The following is a 25,094-nucleotide window of genomic DNA, read 5'->3' as shown; positions in this document are numbered from 1 at the left end:
GGTTGTCTGGGGTGTTGGAGACTGACTACCACAAACTAACGACACGGCTGTCAGTGGTGGATGTCAGCTGCAACAGAAACGGATTCAACTCTTTACTGCCAACATGGGTTAAAAGTAAAGGCCGGGGCAGGGAGGTCTGCACGGCTGCTGAGGCAAACCACAGACCCAGCTCTGAATGCCCACTGGCTGGAGCAGAGAGGAAGCTACGGCCCTTTTAGCTGTCCCTGTGTCCAACAGATCCAGGTGAGCCAGCTACTTAGGAGAAGGTCATGTTGTCCTGATACCCAGAAAAACCAGCCTCGTAAAGGGAACAAATAGTGTCATGGATTTTAGACCCAATTCTGCCCCTTTATGAAGGCAAAGTAAAGTAAATGGCACGGGGAAGTTGAATGCAAAAAAAAAAAAATTAAAGAACCAAACGGTGACCGCTTCCTCCAACAGCGTCCCCTGCAGCTGTCACCCCCGAGCCGGCCACTTCCTCACCAGTGACCGCCGGCCAGGAAGCGCCGTCACGCACGTCACACAGCGACAGCCAGGAACCGCGTGCCGAGCACGTTTGTGTAAAAGCAGGAATCGACCAAAATGCTGCAGAGTTTGACCTTACAAGTTTAAATACTCCATGAAAAGAATCCCTGAGCAGCCGACTAAATCAATTCGCATCTTACTTCTTCAAAACAATCAAACAAATTTAATAAGGGCGCATTTGTCACCAAATAAAAGGAGGACCAAACAGGTCCCTCAAAGCAAGGATTTTAACAGGTATCTAACACCAGTGGGTAATGTGCTAACAAAGCAAATATTCCAAAACATTAGAAAATACAAAATGACTAGGATAATACATGGATCAAGACAGATATTAAGATTTTGCTTTTTAAAGCGATGGAGACAGTATGGAGGGCAATCTGGCTATTTCCAATGCAGGGTGTGCACAGCCCACATTTTCAGATGCAACAACATGCTCACTGGGCAGTACAAATGAAAAAGGAATAAAGAAAAAGGAAAAGAGGAACAAGAGAAAATTAGAAACACACAAGAACAAAAATGATTTTGACAGCATGTACAAGAATTTACATGAGTGTGTGAGGCCAGGGACGAGGGGATGGTGAGACCCACCCTCACCCCCTGCTCCAGGGAAAGCAGGGACCTAAGGGGAGCGGCGCTGCCGGGGGACCCCAACGTGGTCAGCGCCCCTAACCAAAATTCCACCTACAAGCTTCAAGGCAGCTTTTGAGCTACAAATTGTGGTCGCATTTCAGTCTGGACCGTTTTACTCACTTCCACCAAGAGTAGCAGGAGAGAATTAGGCTCTGCTCCTGTACCAAAGAATTGTTTAAATAATTAATGACTGTGGAATACTAAAAGCAACAATGGGGTAAAAGTGACTGGAGGAGAATGTGCTTGACCCGAGCTCACTGGCCGCGTTATCTCACTGACGTTCAGAAGCTGGCTGAGCCCTTATGGTACCAGAACAGACAGACCCAAAAGGAGGGAGGTTTAATGCGCTGCTGTATTTCGATACTGGGAGCCATGCCTGGTACACGAGGTTCTGGGTAAACAATGGGGACAGTGTCAACCACTGTGGGCTAATTACACATCCGGATACTCCGCCAAGTCCCAAGGGCAGACTTCAAAAGACAAAAACAATCTGGCATTCACTGGTGGGGCTGCAGACTCAGAGACAAGCATTTGTTGAGCAAAAATATCACCAGTGCCTCCTATGACAAAAGAGGAGGCACTGGCGTGGGGGCTGGGGCAGGGCTCCAGGCTTCCACTGCTCACTCACCAGACTGTCCAGGGGGAGAAGTGGTCCCTGCTTATGTTGCACTGATGCACCTACCTTGACTAATGCCTGGGGCCTCAGCAGGTGTTGACAGGAGAGGTGAACGGAGCCAGACTTGGTGTAGCACGGTGCTGGCAGCTATGCCCTCAGCAGTGCCCAGGCTCCTATACATGCCAGCTCATCTTAAGAAGCAGATGGGGAGTGCGGGCATGTAGATCACAGGGCCCTGAGAGGACAAGTACAGACCATGGCTACAGCATGCCTCTCCCCTTCCTTAAGTCATAGAGGTATGTCTGGGAGGAACAGAAAATTCATCCAGAGCCCGCTACATTATCTCTCGCAGGTGGGACTCGTGTCCCCTGTGCTTCTCACTCACAGGGCTGGTCTAGACATTCTTTTTATCAATTCCCTAGCATCTTCTCCTCCAACTTACCAACAACCAGAGAGTAGGATCTGATCTTAGCTAAGTTCAAGAGTCACAGAGCACTTCCTTCACAGCGGGCCCAGAAACATGTGCCAGGTTCTCCGACCGTCACCTGTGGGACCACCATGAGCCCTCTCCAGACTCAAGGACAGAGGCCGTAGGCCGGGGGAACACAGCTTCCCTCACTCTCCCCAGCAAAGGTTTCCACGTCTCGGAAAAGGCATCTCACCCTCTTCTGCCTGAGGGACAGCACAACAGATACACCAGGAAACAGAGCTGAAGTTGGGGGGGTAGGCAGCCCAGAAGAGCTCGTCTGTACTTCCGAGGCAATGTGGGGCCGTTGACTTAATCACAGGGAAAAAGTGAGAATGAACATTTCCCTGCTCTGTCCCATACACCGTGATACGCCTTTCCCTGCATAAGGAGTTCATTCGGAAGTCCCCGGTGGTGTTTCTGATGTCCTAACTTGGCATGGAGGCTGTCGGGCAAGAAGAGAGGGCCTGAGCAGAATAGGTGCTGGGCCTGGGAGGCAGGAGACACCGGCTCCAGCCCCAGCTCAACCACCTCCTCGTTCCGCCTCTCGGGGTTCAGCATCTCATCTATAAGCAAAGGGATGAGCATGTCCCAGGACAGGCTGCCCAACAGAAATGAAATGAGAGCCATGTAAATAACGTTTCCCATTTGCCACGTTTAAAATGGTAAACAAAGAAACAAACCAACAAACAAAAAACAAATACTAGAAACTGATTTTAAGAACAGATCTTACTTAATCTACTGTATGTAAAATACTATCATTTTGACATGTAATCAATATAGGAAGTAAAGAGATAGTTTATATACTTTTACTAGACAAGCCTCAGTGTCTGATGTGCATTTGACCTAGAGCACATCTCAGCTCAGTCCAGCCTCCTCCCCAGTGCTCCTAGCATCAGTGGCTTTGGCTACTTTATTGGACAGCAACCCCAGGGGTCCCACCATGGTCATGGCTGTAAAGCGGGAGTAAGTGTCCACACTAACCCTAAAAGGATCTCTCTGAAACAAAGGCGGATTCACTTTGAAATGTCTGTAAACCGGCGGGCTGCATCTCCATCCCCCCTTGGCTACAAGACAGACTTCTTCCTTGCTGATCCCTTTCTGGATGTAGGGAAGCAATCCGGCACAAAGCCAGGGTGGACTGGCCTCCAGGTAAACTTACCTGCTGTCTGTGTCCAGTCCCATGAAGTCCTCCTTCTCAAACGGGATGCAGGGGAGGGGGATCTTGTCCCCAGAATTCTTGGGGCCACCATCCAGCCACTTGGAATTGAGCAAGATAAAGAGTGACTCAGTGAAGTCCTCGATCCTCTTCTCCACCACCCTGCAGTCCTCTAAATTTGAAGGCAACGTCGGTGCGCGGCTGCTCGACTTCCTCCACATGCAGTACAAAGACAAAGAGCTGAGAGTCATTATCGAGGTGCCATACAGCTCCTCTGCACGTGGAGCTTCTCCAAGGCCTTGGCAGAGAGACAGTCGGTAATGGTGACAAGGCCCACGACCTTGCAGTGTTTCTGGAAGACGCTCCACCCATTCTCGGGCACATAGCGGTGCCTGTAGTGGATACAGAGTGTCCACTGGGAGCCACATGGGCTGATATGGCTCACCGAGGTGAGTAGCTGATAGATGCAAAAGAAATTCTCCTCTGAGATGATCTCCATGGTTTGGACTACAACGGGAAGAGTCTGGTGGTCCTCAGCACACTGCACGTAGTCAGGGATGCTCATGTTGCAGGCCCTGCCGAGACAGGAGAGGAGATCGAGGTACATACTCTGCTGTGTGCTATGGGCCCATCTGGGTTGCGGTGACCTGGTGTGTACCAGACAGAAGGCAAGGGAAGCCAAAGCAAATCCGGGGGTACAGTTTGTCCTCATAGTCTGCACATGGCTACTGTTGCTCGGATCACATTACCCAGCTTTTGGTCTAGGCTTCCTGCCTCTGCAGAGAAAGGTCATTTCTTATTTTCTATTTCCAAGCACCTAGCAAGGCCCTGATGCAAAGTCACTGCTCAAAAATGCTGAATAAAGAAATGAACAAAGGAAATGCTTCCCCAACCCCCTTCAGCAGAATATAAAGAGAAGGACCACAGTAGGATCAAAAGATCTGGATTCCTATTCAATTTATTTGAACCCCTTAGCTTCATAGTAATGGATAAGAAAACTTGCCTTGGGGTAGAGGGTACTGTTCATTGGTGGAGCACATGCTTAGCATGTACGAGGTCCTGGGTTCAAACCCCAGTACCTCATTTTAAAAAATCAAACAAATAAATACACCTAATTTCCCTCCTGAAAAAGTATTTTTTAATTCAAAAGTCAAAAAACACCTTGCAATTGACACAACATTGTAAACTTGACTATACATCAATTAAAAAAAATCCTTGCCTTGCAAGAATATATCTGGATTACGGATGTTTGCAAATGTAAAATGCCTAGGGTACCACCTGCATAAAAAGTGGTGACTGTACAATTGTACTATCCCCCCTTTATGAGCTATTCTTCCTTTGGGGGAGTTATAACCTCTCAGAGCTAATTTTCTCAGTTTAAAAAATATAAATATTTCCTGGTTCTCAGTACTGCTGAAGAATCAGATAACCCTAAGAAAGCATCTGACCCACAGAATTTACTCAATAAATGTTTCTTGAATGAATGAATAAACAAGCAAAGTGAATGCTGCTCCCTGCCAAAGACCATCATAATGATACTTCCTGGGAATCCCAAGCCCACGTTCACCAGACTCTGCACTAACAATGTGGGTGACCTGGGCAGGCCTGTGTGCTTCTCTAAGCCCCAATTTAATCGTGGATAGAAATGAGGGCAATAACACAAACCTCAAATTGTTAGTGAGTCAGTAATTAATTGTACCCCAATATTGCAAGATGGAACCATTAAGGAAAACTGGGCAAAGAGTCCATAGGCTCTCTCCATATTATCTCTTACTACCACATGGGAATCTACATTACATCTCAAAATAAAAAGTCTAATTTTTTAAAGAGGTTTTCGAGGTTAGGTGAGCTCACTGTCTCAAATAAGGAACACACAGTACAAATAGGACAATGCCCAGCCCATGAGATACACTCAGTTAACATTCCCACTGAGCCCACTAGTCCCTCCAACTTCTAATGGTGTCCACTTCCAAGAGCCCATGTGACCATCCTTGTTCTAATTTTCTATTTGTAATTTTTTTCTTTTCATTAAATAGAAACACCCAATTCCATAGAATTCTTACCAGATATCATGATGGCAGCCCTTCAAAACCTGACCACAGAGATCAGGATGGCAGCCCTTCTTGGTGAAACAATAAAATGAATAGCCATTTTCACAAGACCTCTGAGTAAATCTACTAGGGAACTTCATCCTGGACTGAGGAAGAGGACTGGGGAGGAGGGGGCATTCAGGGGCACAGAGAATCATGGGCCACCTGATCCACGATGGACTTTAGACTCACCCTCACCCTTCAGGAACTACTAAATACACACAGACAGAGTGCTATGGACAAGATTTTTTTTTTTTAAACAAATCCCTGAATCCCTAGCAGGTCTTGTTTCTACCCATACACAAATGGCTTATTTGCATAATGTTTCACAAAAGCCTTAAAATATTATCACCCCAACTTGACACATCAAGAAACTGAGGTAGAGAAGTTTATCACATTCTACAAGATTAGAGAGAGGCCACGTCAGACACCGTATTTAAATCCAAGCCCCTGCTCCAGTGCTCACACTAGAAAGTGTGACATACTGCCCCTTTCCTGCCCTCTCCCTGCAATCAATCTCTGAAGAGTCTTTTCTGTGTCACCTGGAATCACAATCACATTCATTTTCCACAAAGAGCTATGTCACTCCTTGGAGGACTTTTCAAAATCTAAAGGGTTGGTTTGAGAGGAGAGATTTGCATTTTCTGTTTCTCAAAGGAAACATGGCTTTAAAAGAAACTGAAAAGTAGTTATCTAGTCTAAGCCCTCATTGTGCAGAGAAAGAACCGGAGGCTCAGAAGAGATGAGGAAAGGGCCTTATTAACAAATATTGCCTCAGTGCAGCACCAAGCCAGACCTGGCACTTCTAGGGGAGGATCTGGAAGGCCCAGGAGAATGAGTGTTAGAAAACAGAAAGAGAAGAAGCATACAAGGCCCCGTCTCTTCACCACCATAACATGAATTTCCACCAAATTACCCAGAATGGGTGCAGCCAATATTAAGTTTGTCAAAAGAGGTTATAGAATTCTCAACCATAGTGGAAATTCCAACATTTACTGTGCTTTTTTCCCAGTTCAAGCATCAATTCAGTGGGCACTCTGTACCAGGGACTACACGAGGCCTGGGGTTCTCCCAAATACAGATCTCTATTACCACGTGTGCAAACCACATTAAGGCCACCAGAAGAAAAGCGCCCACAGATAAGATGGAATTACTGAAACTGAAAGCAGCAAAAGAGCATATATTACTAGGAAAAACGGTGCTCCTAGTAATGGACACATGGACATAGAATGCAAACTGTGTTTAGCAGGCAGGAAAGGGGGGATTAACAGATACAAATTAGTAAATATAAAATAAATGACAAGGGCCTGCTATATAACACAGGGAACTATATTCAATTTCTTGTAGTGATTTATACTAAAAACAATCTAAAACATATATATATACATATGCATATGTTTATAACTGAATCTCTGCTGCACACTTGAAACTAACATTGTAAATTGACTACACTTAAATAAAAAATAATTTTAAAAAATAAGTAAAAATAAATGCAACGCCATTAAGAAAAAATAAAAGAACTCTCTAATCCCCTTAACTGTAGGTGGTCGAGAAATCTAGCTGCAAACACCAAGTCCACTGGATCACTCCAGCACTGGCTGTCACTCTTTCTGACCATCAGAGAGTCACTTGCTTCACTGAGGTTACTTTTCTCTTCTGTGAAAGGCTACAGTTGCAACTAACGATGTATAGAATCTCATCATTCACAAGCCCAAAAAGTAGTGAGGACTTCACATGGGCCAGGCTCTGGTCAGATGAAAAGATAGGGTCCCAGATATATTCATGGGTAGAAGAAGTTTATGCCATAAAGGTATAAATTCTTCCTGTTTTGATAGACAGATTCATTTCAATTCTGGTTAGAATTCCTACCAGATTTTTCTTGGAATATAACAAGTTAATTTATGGTCAGGAATAGCCAAGAAATTTCTTTAGAACCACCACTTGGGAGGGGTGGATAGGTCATTCATTTCCACTGCTCTTTCTGAAGTGATGAAAACGTTCTGGAATAATAATGCATGCACCACTGTGAATATGCAAAAAGCTGCTGAATTGTACCATTTAAATGGATGGAATTCATGGTGTGTGAACTATATCACAATAAAACTGTCCTATGAAAATTATTTCTTGACAATTATTTTTCAGTTTATACACTAGTCTGTCCCACAATTTAAGAAAAACAAAAAACCTAAACAAGCCAAACTATGCCAGGAGCACTTTAGGGCTGCAATATGCCTGGGTCTCCAAGGCCTCTGGTGGTGCTGTTCCTGTTAACACACAATAGCTGGGCTGGGCTAGTTAGGGACTGTAACTATCTTTTGAAAATCGAGGATCACTCCTTTCACCCTGGGAGAGGGAAGGAAGGAGGATGTCACAGCCTCATGCCTTCAGCACATTTTTAACAGAACCAAGCCCTGCTTTCACCACTGCAATCCCTCTCACTATAAAAACACGTGACATCAACAAGCACCGCCATCATAACACCTGAAAGTGTTCAAGGTACTTACCTGAGGCAGAAACATGGAGGGGGGAGACAGAACCTCGCTTAGCAGTGACGCTCCCTTTTCCCGACTCCACCAGGAGAAGCTGGGCGTTAGAGCCGGAGGCTTTCAGCCCAGGTAGCAGCGCCCACGCCACAGAGCTGGTCCTCAGGGAGCGGGAAAGGGAGAGCAGGGCAGCCCCGGGGTCGCGGGGCAGGGAAAGCGGGGAGGGGGACGCGGGCTGCAGCCTCGCTCGGAGGACAGCCCCAGCCACAGTCCCAGGCGCCCGCCCCCGTCCGGGTCCGCAGACCCCGCCCGCCCGGGACACAGCCCGCCCAGGGGCGGGGACGGGCCGCCGGACGAGAAGAGGAAGCCCGGGAGGAGAGGACTAGCGGGAGGGAGAGGGGAAGGGGACGCCAGCCGCGGACTGAGGGGATCCCGGCTGGGTGAGAGATGGCAGGTGCACACCAGGCCCTGGACACTGTGGCCGGGACGCCGGGGCAGGTGGCGCTGGCAGAGGGGTCTGGCCTGAGCAATTCATCTGAACACGGGCTGACTAGCGCCCTTGGGGTCTGTGACAGGCGGACCGCCCTCCCGCAGCCGCCTGACCCCTTTCCCAGGAGCCCCCCACCTTGCACTTCCACAGTCAGAGGCCCCGACCCCAGGCAGGAACCAAAGGCCTACCGGGCGACGTAGTTGAGAAGCCTTTGGGCCCGATCCCCGGCTCGGATATGGAGCTCCCAACCAGCGGACCACTTGGCACTGACTGCGCATGCGCAGGAGGGCCAGCGATCCTCTCTGGGTTCTGTGAGAGAAGGTGGGACAGCGAGGGAGGGAGAAGATGGGAGCGGGTGGAGAGGACGGGAAAATTGGAGGGATACAGATGGACAGGATGAGCAGAGAGAAGGAAGGGATCTGGAGAAGGGAGGGTCTTAGAGGAGTTGGAGAAAAAAAGCTTTACCTCTGGGGCACCCCTAGGCGGCAGACCTGCCTCTGTACCCTTCTGTTACCCTTCAAGCCCCGCAGCTCAATTTTACCACCGTGATCCAACCCTCCGTCCGATGCTTCTGCAGAAACCCTAGGGAGATCACACCCGTTGCCCCCACGCGGAGCTGGGTTTTCTGTTGCTCTGAGAACCAAGCACCCGCAGGTGTTGTCGCTCAGAACTACCTTGGGAAGAGCACATATTCCCCTTTTACACGCTGGGAAACAGGCAGGCAGGATCTCTGCCTTAGCTCCACTGTCCCAGGTGTTGGGCTGGCGGGGAGCGGGATGGTACAAGATCAGAGCCCCAGACAGAGCAGACTGCCTGAGTGTTGGTGCATAGTCCCCATCCCTCCTGGGTAAACCATACCCCACCCTAGTGGAAACATCAAGGGCTCACAGTAGTTCCCTGGGTGTGGGAGAGCTGTCCTCATGTGAAGGAAAAGTCCAGCTGGGCTAACAAGCTAAGTCACAAATCTAAGTGTGATAAGTGTCAGTTTACTGATCTAAATTCTGCTGGGCTATCTCGTAAATATGAAGTTTAGTGTCAGTTTATTGGCCTAACAACCTAACTCGTAATTCCAAGCTCAACAAGTGTCAGTAATGTGATCTGTTACAAATTGATAAGCTCCAGTGTACTTATTCCTTGCTTTTTGTTCTTTGAGCCTTATTGGCTAAGCCCCCTTACTTGTAACTAAGCCTTTAAAACCTCATGTGCACGTCTTGGAGGTACTCAAAACTTCGGAGCCGAAGCCCCTCTGAGCCCACCGGCATAATAATTCTGAGTACTCCAACACTCCGATTGGTGCTTTTGTCTTGGCTGGCCTGTTTCCATAACACTCAGCTCCAGTGCCCAGCTTTCTAGGTAGATAGGAGTGTTACCAAGTCGAAATTAATTCTCCTCAGTGCAGGACAGGCCAATAATTTGGGAGACCAGATGTTGGGGCATGGAATAGCAAGTTTCTGTAGACCTAGATGGCAAACTAATGTCCTGGAAAACCATCTCCCCAAGTCACAATTCAGGCTCCTTTCCTATGTGCTTGGTTAGTGCAAACTTCTTAGTGTAGGAATTCCTTCTTGTTAGAATCCTTTCTTCTTGCAGCTATCTGCGTGGGTCAGATCCCTGTAAACCTCCAACAAAAGAAACGTAATTTTCTATTCTGCAATTTGCTATCTTTTAATGAATGAAAAAGTGTTAAATATCCTTAAAGGTCAGAGCCTTCAGAATAGGGTCTCCTGTTTATTTCAGGCTCTAGGCAACATTGTTTTACAAGCAAGATGAAGCCTAGGTGACAGAGCATAGGGTTAAATTCAAAGGAACAAATCTAATATGGAGTCAGATTTGTTCTGTTATATTACCCGGCCAGATGCCACTTGAGGATTTAAACCCCTTTAAGTTAAAAATAACTAAAATTTTAAAGGAATTTACATACATAGGTGGGAATGTGCAAAGCATATCTGGAAAAGCACCCAAAGGATAGTAAACAGAGGCATCTCCAGAGAGGGCTGAAAGAACAGAGGATGAGGGAAAACTTCTTTCACTTGTGTATTTTTGTTCTCTGAGTTTTTTTTAAACCATTTCCTTGTATTTCTTTTTCAGATAAAAGAAATGTGTAATGGAGCAAAGGAGTAATTAGCTTAGCAAATACAGCAGCCATGGAATCACTAGTCATCACTTTTGATTTAAGCCAGAAAGCATTATTTGACTCTCTCCAATGTGCTCTGTCCTGTTTTAAGACTTCTATTAATATTATTATTATTATTATTATTATTATTATTATTGTTATTATTATTATTATTATTATTACTATTACTACAAGTACTACTACTATGACTATTACTATTATTACTATTATTTTATGAAATAATAACACGGTTTACCTCACCCCTGCCCATGGCTGGTGGAAAACCAACCGAGTTTTTCTTGAGTTGTTTTCCAAGGAGTAGAGATGAGTTTATAAACAGAACACATCTTCAGGGCAAAACAGGCAGTGTGCATTACCAGCAGGCCAGACAGCAATGAAGGGTTTTCAATAGAGGCACCCAGAAGCTGAGAGAGAAAGCCTCCAGGACACTACAAAAAGCTGCCCAAAATGCCATCTCCATGGTACTACTGAAATAGGAAAGAACAAATCTGACTCCATATTTGATCTGTTTCTTTGACTTTAACAAAGCCAAGTTAATATGCTCCGGTCTTTTCATGGGTTATGATGTCACAGAGGAAACGGACAGGTCAACAAGGAACCACTCTGCCGTGATCACGGAGCCGGGGAAAGGGATGGGCTGCAAGATGTATGAAGCAGCCACAACTGTGCCCGTGCTTCTAGGCAGGTATCCAAAATCGCCTCGACAAGGTGTCAAACATTTGTGCCCATGCCCTCATCAACAGACATGTATTAAAGACAAATGGAACCATATAAAAGGCCAATACCCTTGCTGGGTACACCGTCCAAAGAACAAAGTCTCAGTTTGACAACTGGCCATCTCGGTTCCATGGGATTCATTCTTGGAGAACCTTAAAAACCACTCTTCTGTCCTCAAGAATTGCTGCATATTTGTCCTATCTTTGGCTCAGGGATGCAGCACGTTCAAGTGAACTTTAATGTCTGCACAGATTTGACTGTCTTTTTCCAGTTTCACTTGTCCATTCAAAAGAGGCCTGAGCTAAGTCCATCCTCCGTAAGATCTAGTCCCTCCAGTGACAGCTCATTGATCCTGCAATTAAAAGCCAAGTGAACAAGACTGTCCTCAGCTAAAAAGTTCACCCATCTTTCACTGTTTTCTTAATCTCCTCTCCTGGCTAATTGCAACAGACTAACACCTCCCTCCACCAAGATACCCAACTATGTCATTTTTCTCCCCAAAGAGAAAATAAGGTCCATAAAAGAGGAGACAACTCCATAGTCACCTCTGAATTCTTAGCATATAGTAATGTCAATAAATACAACTCAGATTATTGTTAGTTTCCTTTAAAACCTTTCTGGTTATTTGAATGAGACCTTGGAAGAGAGGTGTTTGCTGTCCAGTATCTTGATCCACAAGACTCTGGAGGCCTTTTTCGGAATAGCTGTTCACTGATTCATTCAAAACACAACTTATCAATCAAGGAGTAGCTGTGCTTTTCTGCCAGGAGTTTGTGGTCACTCTCATGCCAGAACAGCTTTAAACTATATCCTTACTTTGGATTTGTTATTTTTCCCCTCTTCCAACAAAATTGACTTTTCTTATTTTCTTGTCTTGAAGAATTTTTTTTTTCCTATTCCACCCTTTAGTAAAGCAAGATTCTCAGGATGGGCTTGGCCCATTATATGATCACCCATCCAACTCCTAGTGTGAGAGGCCTGGGGCTCACCTGCTTCCCTCCTGTCAAGGCAACTGAAAATCAGTTCAGGAGCCAACCAGCACACCACGGCTTCTAACGCTCACGTATCTCTCAGAAACCCTGCTTTCTCGTTTGTCTTGGCTTCTGAGAATTTTCCCTCACTTTCTTGACAATGAGTTGTGCAGCTTGAAAGATGAGGAAGGAAGGTTTTATTTCTCAATCAGCATTTTAAGGAACTTGTGTAATGAAGGTTTTCAGGAGTTTTAGTACCCTCCATTGCCGAGACAGAAAACACACTAGACATTTTCTAAATTTAGTTCTCATGTGCATTTTTTCTTTCCTATTTTTTCCTTAACTGCTAACAGACATTTTTTAATTTAAAAAAAATAAGGCCCCAAAAAGAATAGAACACTGAAGGGGCAAACAAAATTAAAGGGCAAAGACAGAAAAATGATAACTACTCTACAAAGTTAATGTAATACATACACTATGTATCAGATCAGCAATTCTCAGTAACAGCTAATTGAAACAAGACCATGAGGTAAAATTTCTCTCCTGTCCGGACATGGCCAACAGAAAATACAATTAAACCAACAAACTAATTTCCTAAGTCTGGCGAGGTACAGAAGTCTACAAGCTAAATGTGTCTTATTCTAGAAAAGAGGAAGACACACCAGCTCTTTTCTGTGGAGCCTGAGCCCACGGGAGGACGGTGAAGTGAGCTCTGTAAGTACCCAATTAGCAAAGTGAGTGATGAATAAATAGACGTGAGCTTTGATGACAGAGATAATACTACTATTCGTTTGTCCTTTAAAGTATGACTTCACTTTCAGTGATCAATACTTCGGCGTCCTTAGGAGTTGAGATTTTAGGAAAATGCACAACCTGGGCCCAGATCTCCTCTTTAAGCTCGTGACACTGCAGTTAGTTGTCTCAAAGGCAGCTCCAACTCCACATGCAAAGAGCTGACTTCACGGTGTTCCTCCCATAGCCGTCCTTACCAGGGCCCCTGATCGGAGGGTAAGGTCTCCCTGCGTCTCCCAACTCAGGCCCATCACTCACAGATGTGAATGGACCCCTCCTTCAGGGACCAGATATCCTCAGACACCGAGTCCCACCACCCTCAACTGACCTACCAGATACTCACTGGCACTCACTCAGCACTGACTCTCTGCTGGAGACCACGCTGCACACTGCACAGTGTATCTCACTGGATCTCCACAACAGTCCTGGGAATTGGGTACATCACTGCTTCAATTGATTAGATAAATTGTTTCACTTCCTTGCGTGCGTCCTTCAAACTGACACGGCTACTAAGCCACAAGCCTGGGCCTGAAAACCACTTGAAAATTGGACACTGCTACACCTCGCAGCCACCCTACTCTGACTCATCACATCATCTCCTGCCAAGCCTTCTAAATGTTTCCAAACATTCTAGAAGACAAATATGAACTATGAGAGCACCCCACTCTCCTACTTAAAATCTGTCAATGATGGTTCACTCCCCTTAGGAGAAAGCCCAACCAGGCCTGAGCACAGCCTAAGGCCCCAGCATCCGCTTTCCCTGCACGGCCGCGCCGCCTCACCCACCACGCAGCTCTACACGTGCCGTGTCTAGGACAGGGATGCTGACTCCGCACAACCCAGGGCTTGTCTCACTCGAACAATGATCACCTTCTTCAGTGTTCATCTTCTTCATTGCTGACTCTCACAAAAATGTTTTCTCATGATGAATCAATATCTTTTTCCTTACAACTGCCCATCATTAATAATGAGCTCCCCCCAAAGAGAGAAGACCTAATTCTCAGTCTCCTTATCTGTAAAGTGAGAATAACAAGGAAATATGTGAGGTTTCAAGAGAAATAATATTCATGTGAGGCTGAGGGACAATTCCATCATACAGTAAGCATTCAATATGTGCTTACTTAATATTAATAAGAATATATTGCATTCTAGCAACCTTCAATCAATGTTTTATGACTTTGTCCAACAGACTACTGACAAACTGTTGGACGAACCACTTTGAGCAGATCAGCACAAGCATACTGGGAGAGGTAAGTGCTGACTCCAGTTACAGCTGCAGCCACCCAGCACTACGGGGCGGGGGCAGTTTGCTCAAACTCTTACATGTTGCTTGAGCATTTAGTTCTCATTATAGAATAAAGACAGTTGTTCTTTAGTCAAAGCTCCTGAAACATAAATCTTCAAAGATTGATGCAAATTAGGTTTCAAGTACAACACTCTCACTAGAATTTATTTGAAAATTATAGTCTTAGCTACTCCGCACATCAAAAGGGCATAATCTTAATGTATCTGACTAAATACACTGAAAGGGTTGTTTAAAAGTAATTAAGAAGAAGCCATTCAGAATAAGCTCTCAGTATCATCTGCACAAAGACCCACCCAAGGGTCTCATTTCTCTCTTCCACATAGGTGTTTTCAAGTAGCTTACCTTGGGTCTTGGTTTCTTATAACACGGGGCGGGGAATAGTTGTGGATAGATTTATGTAGCAAATATATACCAAGGGTATTTGTTGTGAAGGAATTCTACAAATAAGAAGATTGATACATAGTCCCACCCATAAGAAATTCAGCCTTTCCATTTACAACAGCATTAAAAATAAAGTGAGAGATACATTTAACAAAAATTTACAAGATTTGTACATTGAACTTTTTGAAGTATCACCAGAATAAATTTTAAAAGATCTACATATATGGAAGACATCCCATTTTCATGGAATGATTGACAATATTATTAAAAATGTTAAGAATCCTCAAAGTGAACTATATATTCAGTGGAATCCCTATCAAAATTCCAGCTGACTTCTATGCAAAATTGAAAAACTGATCCCAAAATTCACATGGACGTGCAAGGGGCCCAGGACAGCAAAAACAACCTTGAAAAAGAAGAGTAAAGTTGGAGGACTCACTTTAAAGTGTACTAAAATGCTATAGTACTAAGTCAGTATGATACTGGCATAAGTTTGGATAAATAAGTCTAAGAGACACAATAAAAACCCACGGGGAAAAACTTACATTTACAGACACTTTTCCACTAGGGGGCCAAAAACACTCCATTGAAAGAATAGTCTATTCAACTAATGGTTCAGGGACAGCTGGGTATCTGCAGGCAAAAGAATCAATCTGGAATCTGAACACCCATATTTTATATAACAAATAAAATTAATTGAAAATAGATCACAGACAGAAATGTAAAAATTAAACCTATAAACTTTCTAAAAGAAGACACAGTATAAATCTTTGTGGGCCTAGGATAGGCTTTGGTTTCCTAGATACAAAACCAAGAGCACAAGTGATAGAAGGAAAAAGCAGATAAACTGGACTTCATCAAAACTAAAACCTTTTTCTTACAAAGGACATCATCAAGAAAGTGAAATGACAGGGGAAAAGGGTATCTCAAGTCAGAGAGTGCGTGCTTTGCAAAAAAATAAAATAAATCTTTACATCAAACTACCTCCCTTGTAAAGAAATTGTTTTAATGTTTAAAAAAATATAGTTAAAGGACAATGTGCAGAATAGAAGAAAAATTTTGCAAAGCATGTATCTAATAAGAGAGTAGTATCCAGGATATATAACGAATGCTTACAACTGAACAATACAAAAAAATACACCCAATTTTTAAATTTACCACGAATTTAAATAGATATACAAATGGCCAATAATCATATGAAAAGATGCTCAGCATCACTAGGGAAGTCAAAAACAAAATGAGATCTCATTTTACACCCACTAGGATGGTTATAACCAAAACATGGACAATAACAAATGTCGTTCAGGAGGCAGAGAAACCTCATATGCCGCCAGGGGAAAGGAACAATGTTGCAGCTTCTTTGGAGAAGTCTGGTATTTCCTCAAAAGCTTAGAGTTATATGTCTCAGCAATTCCACTCCTACATATAGAGTCATCTCTCAATATCCTTGGGGGGTTGGTTTCAGGAACCCCACACCCTGGATACCATAATCCAAGGATGTTCGAGTCCCTTTACAATCAACCATCTGGATTCGTGTAGTGGAAACTACAGATATGGCGGGGCAAATGTACAGAAAACAGAATGAAAACATATTCTCATAAAAAATTTCACATCAATATTCATAGCAGTATCATTCAGAGTAGCCAAAAGTTACTAACAATATCCATCCATCAATGAATGGATAAACAAAATTACCAAGAATAGGCCCACAAACTTTTGGTCATTGAAACTTTGACAAAGGAGGTGAGAACATACAATGGAGTAAAGACAGCCTCTTCAGCAAATGGTGTAGGGAAAACTTAACAGCTGCATGTAAATCATTGAAGTTAGACTACTCCCTCACAGAATATACAAAAATGAATACAAAATGTGTTAAAGACTTAAACATGTAGACAAGACACTATAAACCTCTTAGAAGCAACCATAGGCAAAACATCTGACATACATCTCAGCAATGTTTTCCTAGAGCAGTCTACTCAAGCAATAGAAAAACAACCAAAAATATACAAGAGGGATCTAATTAAACTTACAAGCTTTTGCACAGCTATGGAAACAGTAAGCAAAACAAAAAGACAACCAACCTATGGAATGGGAGAAAATATTTACAATAAATGAAACTGCTAGGGGCTTAATTCCCAGAATATGTAAACAGCTTTTACACTTAATAAGAAAGAAAAACAAACAATTCAATTCAAAAATTGGCAGAAGTCCTAAAGAAACATTTCTCCAATGAAGACGTACAAATGGCCAGTAGCCACATAAAAAAATATTCAATATCATTATCAGAGAAATGCAAATCAAAACTGCAATCAAGTATCACCTCTCACCAGTCAGAATAGCCATCATTCAGAAGTTCACTGACAATAAATACTGGAAAGTCTGCGGAGAATTGGGAACACACCTACACTGTGGTGGGGATACAGTTTGGTGGAGCCATTGTGGAAAAGTGTATAGATGTTCCTCTAAAGACATAAAATTGACCTCCCAGATGACCCAGCAATCCCACTCCTGGGCATATATCCAGAAGGAACCCTAATTGAAAAAGACACCTACACCCCAATGTACACAGCAGCACTATTTACAATATCAAGACATGGAAGCAACCGAAATGTCCACTGAGAGATGACTGGATAAAGAGGTTGTAGCATATTTGTCCAATAGACTACTATTCAGCCATAAAATAATAATAAAATAATGACATTGGCAGCAACATCAATGGACCTGGAGAATGTCATTCTAAGTGAAGTAAGCCAGAAAGAGAAAGGAAAATACCACATGAGATTGCTCACATGTGGACTCTAAAAAAAAAAATAGAAAGAAACAAAAAAATAAACTTATCTACAGAACAGAAACAGACACAGAGACATAGAAACCAAACTATGGTTACCAGTGGGGAGAGGGTGTGGGAAGGAATAAACTGGGAGTTCAAGATTTGCAGATACTGAGTATGTAAAGAATAAACAGCAAGTTTATACTGTATAGCACAGGAGAATATATTTAATATCTTATAGTAACTTATGTTTAAAAAGAGGATGAAAATGAATACAGGTAGGTTCCTATTTAGCTGAAGTGTTGTGCTGTACACAAGAAACTAACACAAAATTATAAACTAACAAGACTTCAATGAAAATATTTTTAAATAGACCAAAAACGAAAACAAAGGAAAAGGATATTATCAAGCAAAAAGAATAAAGTACTGATTCAGGCTACAATTATGGATGAACCTTGAAACTTTATGCTAAAATAAGCCAGACACAGAAAGCCAAATAGTGCCCTTTAAAGTGAACTGTATCTAAGCGTTTATTGTACTACTCCTGTAAATTTTCCAGAGGTTTGAAATCTATCAATATCAAAATAAAATGTATTATGCATTAAAAACTTAAAACGCTTCCTCACAGGAGGGCTTTAATTATTAAATGCAGAAACGCATATAAAGCTCTTGGAAAAACAATTTGCACGTCCACACACAGTCACTGCTGTCACTGCCACTCAGAGGGTGGTGACAGCGCTGATGAGAGCTGCCTCCACTCGCTCCCCTGCAGAAAGGAGTGAAGGCCTGAGCTCTGACAGGCAGGGTGAGCGTGAACCTGAGTCATACACAGCCACGTTCCAGACTCTGCGTTACCCAACTTTCTTATACAAACTGCAACATGTAATGTAAACACGCTAGAGGGATGTATCTTACAACACAGGGAATACAGACAATGTTTTACAGTAACTATAAATGGAGCATCTATTGTACACCTGAAACTAATATCATATTTTAAATCAGCTATATTTTTATGAAAAATTAAAAAATATTTTTAAAATGCTATCACTTTAATATTCAATTCGGTTTTTAAGTTACTACTAAACAGCTCAGAATGTATAAAAGCATTTAATTGTGCTGTTTGCTTACATATTTATTTACATTCAGCCTCTTGCTAAAAGAGAATTTAAACAATTCTGTTAAACACAGCTTAACAACCATAACAACAAAAGGCAAAACGGAGAGTGAAGAGAAAATGGAGATTCAATACTTAAATGAAACCAGGGGGAAGTAAACTCATAAAAATGGATTCCATGAAGTCAGGGCAAGTGTTAAGGCTGACTAGAAATTCAGCTGTAGGATTCTTGGCAGCGAAACCAAAAAGAAAAGATGATGGGGCGGGTGGTAGAGCGTGTGCTTAGCGTGCACGGGGTCCTGGGTTGAAGCCCCAGGGCTTCCACTAACAGGTAAATACATCTAATTAACTGCCCCCCTAAAAGATCACCAAAGAAAAGAAAAAGAGAAATTTCTTTCCCAAAGAACCCTGATATTAAATTTGGATTAAATATTAAAAAAAAGAAAAAAAGAAAAATTCAAAAGATAAGTGACACTGAAGGAAAACCACAGCTGGCCTAACAAGCTAAGTCACAAATCAAAGTGTGATAAGTGTCGGTTTCCTGATCTAAGTTTTGCTGGGCTACCTGGTAAATCTGAAGTTTAGTGTCAGTTTACTGGGCTAATAAGCTAACCCGAAAATCCAAGGTCAACAGTTGTCAGTAACGTGATCTGTTCCAAATTGATAAGCTTCAGTGTACTGATTCCTTGCTTTTTGTTGTTTGAGCCTTATTGGGTATTAGCCCCATACTTGTAATTAACCCTATAAAACCTCATGTGCACGTCTTGGAGGTGCTCAGAGCTTTGGAAAAGAAACCCCTCTGAGCCCGCCAGCGTAATAAATCTCAGTACTCCAACCCTCTGTGTGATTCTTATTTCTTGGCTGGCCTTTTGTTTCCATAACAACACAAGCGATAATGCCCGTGAGATAAATCTGGGGAGGCTGCTGGTAAGTCGCCATGTCTCACGTGGGAAAATCTGAAACATCCTTCTCACCACTCAGAGTCATCATAAGCCCACACCACACCTCCTGCCGTTAAATGCAGGAGCACGGTTAGGGCCCGGCCTTTGCTGTCTTTGTGTCATCACAGTGATACAGGATGGAAGGGGGAAGAGCACAGCCATTCAAGGAAGGCCGCAGCAATTGACATCAAAATGGTGAAGGATTCAACCCCCAATAGGCCTTGAGGCTCAGGATGAAGAGATTTAACTTCTAGCAGATCTTGAGATTCAGTAAACATCCATTGTAATAGTAACCTGGTGAATAACATGCCCCAGGCACCATGGCAGTCCCAATGATAGCCACAAAAGGTCAAAGGGTGGGAAGTGGCCAACTCCCTGGGAATCCTAGCCCCTTGCCCTAAGGCTGGTCCTTCTACTTATTAGCATATGAAACCACCAAGCCCAAGAAAACAAGCAACACAGCGCCACCTCGCGGTCACCACTCTCTGTCCCTCTTTGGAGAAGACAGACCTTCTGTCTGTGGGGTGTGTACCTACTTCTAATCTGTGCATGAAACCCCCACACCTCGTGACGTTTCTCTTGCATTTCAATGTATCTGTCTGAATATATATACCTTTACTCAACACTGGCTTGCTCTTGAATTCTTTACTGCATGAAGTCAAAGAACAAAATCTGGTGGGGCACATCCCAGGGGCTCAACGAAAGCCTGGGACACAGCCCTTCTCATGCCCAACGTTTTTTATTCTTGTATCAACAGGACTGGGCTGTGAAGTGACGTCTGAGGCCCCAGCTAAGGGACAGAACCAGCTTCCAGGGTTCCAATTTGCGGGCAGCCTCTCCCCCAGCTTGGGCCTTGGGGTCTGCCCGGTTCTCTGTGTTTCTCTGTTGTGCTGACTCCCCAGCCATACAGCGTACTCCTAGGCCTGTCCCCACAAAACCCTTCTCTCCAAAATACAAGCACGTCATGTCACAATCCTCTTGTTCAACCAGGAAATGTTCAGCCCACTTTTTTCCTCCCCAATAAATTACCCAACTGTCCTCCCTCCCATCACATCACTTCTTTCTTTGTGAGAACTCTGCACTCGCCACACCCCATCATGAACACAGGTGTCTTGCTGGCTGTGACCGAGATGTTTCTTTCTCACACAGCAAGCGTCCTTTCACTTTCCCCTTGTTACCTTAAAAAAGCCTTTCCTGAGTCACCCACCCCTCTGATTATGAACTCACAATGTGCTGAAGTTGCAGTCACTATGTGCATACATCCCAGTTTTGGCTAGGTTTCCATCACAAGATCTTCATTAAGGAGCTGCATCAAGAAGTTATACAGGGTATTCTTACATCAGAGTGGAGGAACCTGCAAAAAATTTAAACGGCTTTGAAGAGAGTGTTAACCAGGGACAGAGATGTCGCGGGTCCTAGTCAAAAGTGTCATGAGGAAAAATGTTCTCCCAAGGCTCAGAGTGGCTTCTGAACACAGAATCCTCAGGGAGGAGGTGACAGGCAGTGATTAGGGTGGGTGATACAGGTTACGCTCCCCCAGCTGGGGAAGAATAGGTTTTTTTCTTGTTTTCCAAACAATTTCTTACTATCTTTTTCTCTTATTGCCACATACCATTTCCTACGAATTAAGCATATCAATGTCAGTCACTTGGGCCACTTGGGAGAAGCTACACGATGCCATTCACAGGGATGGGGCATGACAGCCACACCAGTCTAGGTTGAAAGACCAGTGGGGGTATTTGCAAGGTAATCACGGGCATGCAATAAACTCCCCAGCTTCAATGACCTCATCTCAAAGCTGGGGTCAATAAAACTACCAAGCAAATTGCGTGAAGATTATGGCCAATGTTTACTAGGTAAGTGCCCGTGAAAGCTGCCGCTTAATGGGGAATGAGTACGATCAATGAGGCCCTGTCTACCTGCCCACATGCGCCCTGCCTTCCTGCCTTGCTGCAACAGCAGAACTTGTTTAGCTGAGATGAACACCCCCAGAGCAGCCCAGACGGGAAAGCTCCCAGCTCTGCACGGCGAGACGTGTTCCTTTCCTTCTCAGAGCTGATCACAGTTTGCTGTCGTCTGTTTTTATGTTTATCCCTTTTGTAACTCCCTCTCCTCCGGAGTTTTTGCTCAAGCAGCACAGGGCCAGGTGTGTCTTGGGTCCTGCCGGATATTCTGGGCAGGGAAACAGCCAACTCCATATCTGGCTCTGGTGCTGAACGGAGAGAGCAGAAGGCCCAGGGGCCCATGCTGAACTGAGGCCCCTGCACCCAAAATTATGGTCTGACCTTGGGCAAATTACACAGTCTTCTTTACCCTGAGATTCCTCATCTGTCCATGAAAATAACTGCCCATGTCACACAGAGTTACAAGTATTAAAGGAAATCAACAAATTCACAACCTAGCCAAGGGGCTACAAGTGCATCCTCAACAGACAAATGCTGCCTTTACGGCTCTGACGCACGCTAAGCGGGGCGGCCCCACACAGTGAACACTGCTAAGTGCCAGGGTGTTAAATGCTTCATGTGTGCTATAATACTCTTTAGATCTTACAACAATCCCAGGAAGAAATGAATATTATCATGCCCATTTCACAGATTCACCAACAGGTTGAGAGTATGCATTCTATTCCAAGGTCCTATGGTGAAGAAATGGCAATTTAAACCGGAATCTGGGCCCAGGCCTTGGCTCCATCTCTCTCCCATCCACCTGACCACTTGCCTATGAATTCCACCTGTCCAATATAAAAGTTTGCAGCCGGCCATCTCTTAAAAGCAATGTGTGCCACCGTTTGTCAATGTTGTTTAATTACCATAAACTGTTCTCAGAAACCACTACAGTAAAGAAAGTTGGACTTAAGGAATTCTGCATTGCGTTCTCCTGCAATGTGCAGGATCCCTTTCCTACACCTCCAAATCCAAGTGTATGCTTCCTCCGTGTTTATGTTTGCACACGGCTTATTAAAGCAGAAGGTATCTGCAGTAATTCCATCTCGGTTCCTTTCCAAGTTTGCAGATTATCCATATTCGGTCTGTGAACGAAAATACTACAATGTGAATGAGAATACTGCAACCATGTCAGTAAACAAAGAATACTGATACCAAGTCATTAAAGGCTTCCGCCACTCCCCGGCGAGGACAGGCCTGCAGCCCAGCCACTGCAGCAACTCACAATGGTGCCCTCTGAGCAGACTCAGAATAAGAAAGGACGGGCTACTGGCCCGAGATAGCTAGGTGCTTGTCTAAAAAATGAATTCAGTGAGTCCTAATATTTGCTTCCTCCCATTCATACAAAATCACTAAATTCTTGAACTTCAGATACCTGGCTTTCTTTAGATAACAAGTAATCTTTTATTGTTCCAACAACCTGGTCTTTGTTGTAAAGCTCCTATATATCCTAGCTCTTCCTCAACCTCTTGGGAGCAGTCCCTCAGAGAGTTCTGAGAGACGGTCATCCTGGCTCGAGTCCTCCCGCCAAATGAAACATAACTCTTAACTTTTAGGCTGCACGTTTATTTCAGTCAACAGTTTTGGACACCATGAAGCACCACAGCAGATTTCTCTCCACCTGAACTCTCCAAGTAACCAGAGCCTTGGTACCAGCAGTGGCCCTTTGTGCTCATCCGCCTCCTCGGGGGGTCCAGATGAATTTGGCTGAGTCTCTCCTGGTTCTCAGATCTCACATATTGGTTGATGATCCTAAGTTTTATCTGGCGGTGTATCCAGGTACGTGGCCCTCCAGTTGAAAGAAACTGAGGTGAATTACCCACCCAGTGGAGACATCCCGAGTGGGTCCAAGTTGAAAGACACTGGGTTCAGGACTGAGTGGTTAGGTAAGAGGCTGGTCTAATGTTTTCCTCAATTTGGTTACCTCCATTGAATTTTTCAGGATAAAAGTAAAACTCTTATGAGGAAACTTTCAACTCCAAATTTTGGACCATCCTCCTGGCTGGTAACAGCATTCTCGGGTGACAGGGAATCTTCCAGGAGTGGTAGACACAAAGACTTCATGCCACAGAGTTGTCCCTGTGGGAAATCTTACTAGCAAATTTATTCTGAGAACCCGACCTTACAATGGGGAATAGAACTTTCAAAAAAAAAATAAAGAACAGAAAAGAAAAGAAAAAGAAATGACAGATTGCCAGTCTCCAAGTAAAACCCCAGCCAGATTTATGTACATACAAAACTTACAACATTAATCGGGAATAAGAAAAAAAAAATCTCACTCTGGAAATAACCAGGCCTGATAAAAACATTTTTTGGCATTCTGAACTTATAAAAACAAAATCCCCTTTAGTGGGAACTTGGATTTCTCTTCCTGTGTCCTTGAAATGTAAACGTTTTATCTTTCTCTGGATGTTTTAAGTGTGTGCATGTAAGTATATATATGTTTAGTTTAGTTTTTAAAGGAAACCTTGGACTCTGCCATACAAAAGGTTCAAGTATTGTGTACATACGGTGGCCACGCAAATAAATTGGGATTCTAAGCAATTCTTTGATTGTACCAATTTTCAGATATTTTGCCATCTTAAACTTTGTTGCATCAGCCTGGACCACAAAGGCTTTAAGCTTTTGGAGAGTAAACCTTTGAATTTTATTTAGGCAACACCCCGACTCTCATGTGGAAGGGCCTCTTCATCTTATTGGTTTAAAATCACTATATATATATATATATATATATATATATATATATATATATATATATATATATATATATATTTATATATATATAAATTGATGGCCATATGATGGATTTTTTAATTTGGAATAACTTTTTAATTGGTGAAAGTTTAAAGAGATCTCATTATAAACGGCTGTTTTATTGGTACCTATTAAAATAAAGTTTAAATGCAGAAAAATATATCTAATGGTTAACCTAAGAACTCAGATATAAAAATATAACTGGTTTGAAAAGCTACATTTTTGTTTTTCCTTTCTGATAAATGTTTCTAGAGATGCTAATAAAAACTTAGTATAATTAATGTTAATTAGGTTGAATAACTGGAAAAAGGATTGTAAAAATGTCAAAAAAACAGATAAGTGGCTTATCCCAAAAGGATAAATATTTTTATATGGTTATTTTGAATGAGATAAATAAAATGGACATTTTTGGATTTACATACAGGGTTTTGATACTACACTACGTAAAGTTAAAAAAAAAGGGCCAAAGAGTTCACCTACTCCATCCCAACATTAAAGTTCAAACAAGTCCGTTTTATTTACCACAGTTTAAAATATATTTATATGTAGACTGAAATACTTGATCAAGGATTGGGACAACAGACCAATTAATGAAATTAAAAATCGAGAAGGGCCTAAGCTCTTTGGCTGAAACTTGGGCAACCTAGAGACTTCTATAAAATTATATACAATGTACACCCACAAAAAAAAGGTTTCTGTCACTCCTTCTAGAAATAAGAATTATTGATTAAACTTAATAAATATAAAAATTAAAGGTATAAGATTTAATAAAATTGAGATAAAACTTTGTGAAATTGGTATATTTAGATGGT

At 43.1% G+C, this 25,094-nt stretch overlaps 1 pseudogene; it reads right to left on the bottom strand.

The window, feature by feature from the left end:
- The window catches only part of LOC140695069 (trafficking protein particle complex subunit 9-like), a 114,847-nt pseudogene that overhangs the window by 45,144 nt on the left and 44,609 nt on the right, over nucleotides 1-25,094 (bottom strand).

This window comes from Vicugna pacos, unplaced genomic scaffold, assembly GCF_048564905.1.
Source record: "Vicugna pacos unplaced genomic scaffold, VicPac4 scaffold_130, whole genome shotgun sequence".
Taxonomy (NCBI): domain Eukaryota; kingdom Metazoa; phylum Chordata; class Mammalia; order Artiodactyla; family Camelidae; genus Vicugna; species Vicugna pacos.
Note: the sequence above shows the minus strand (reverse complement) of the source record. Positions and strands in the feature narration are given on the sequence as shown.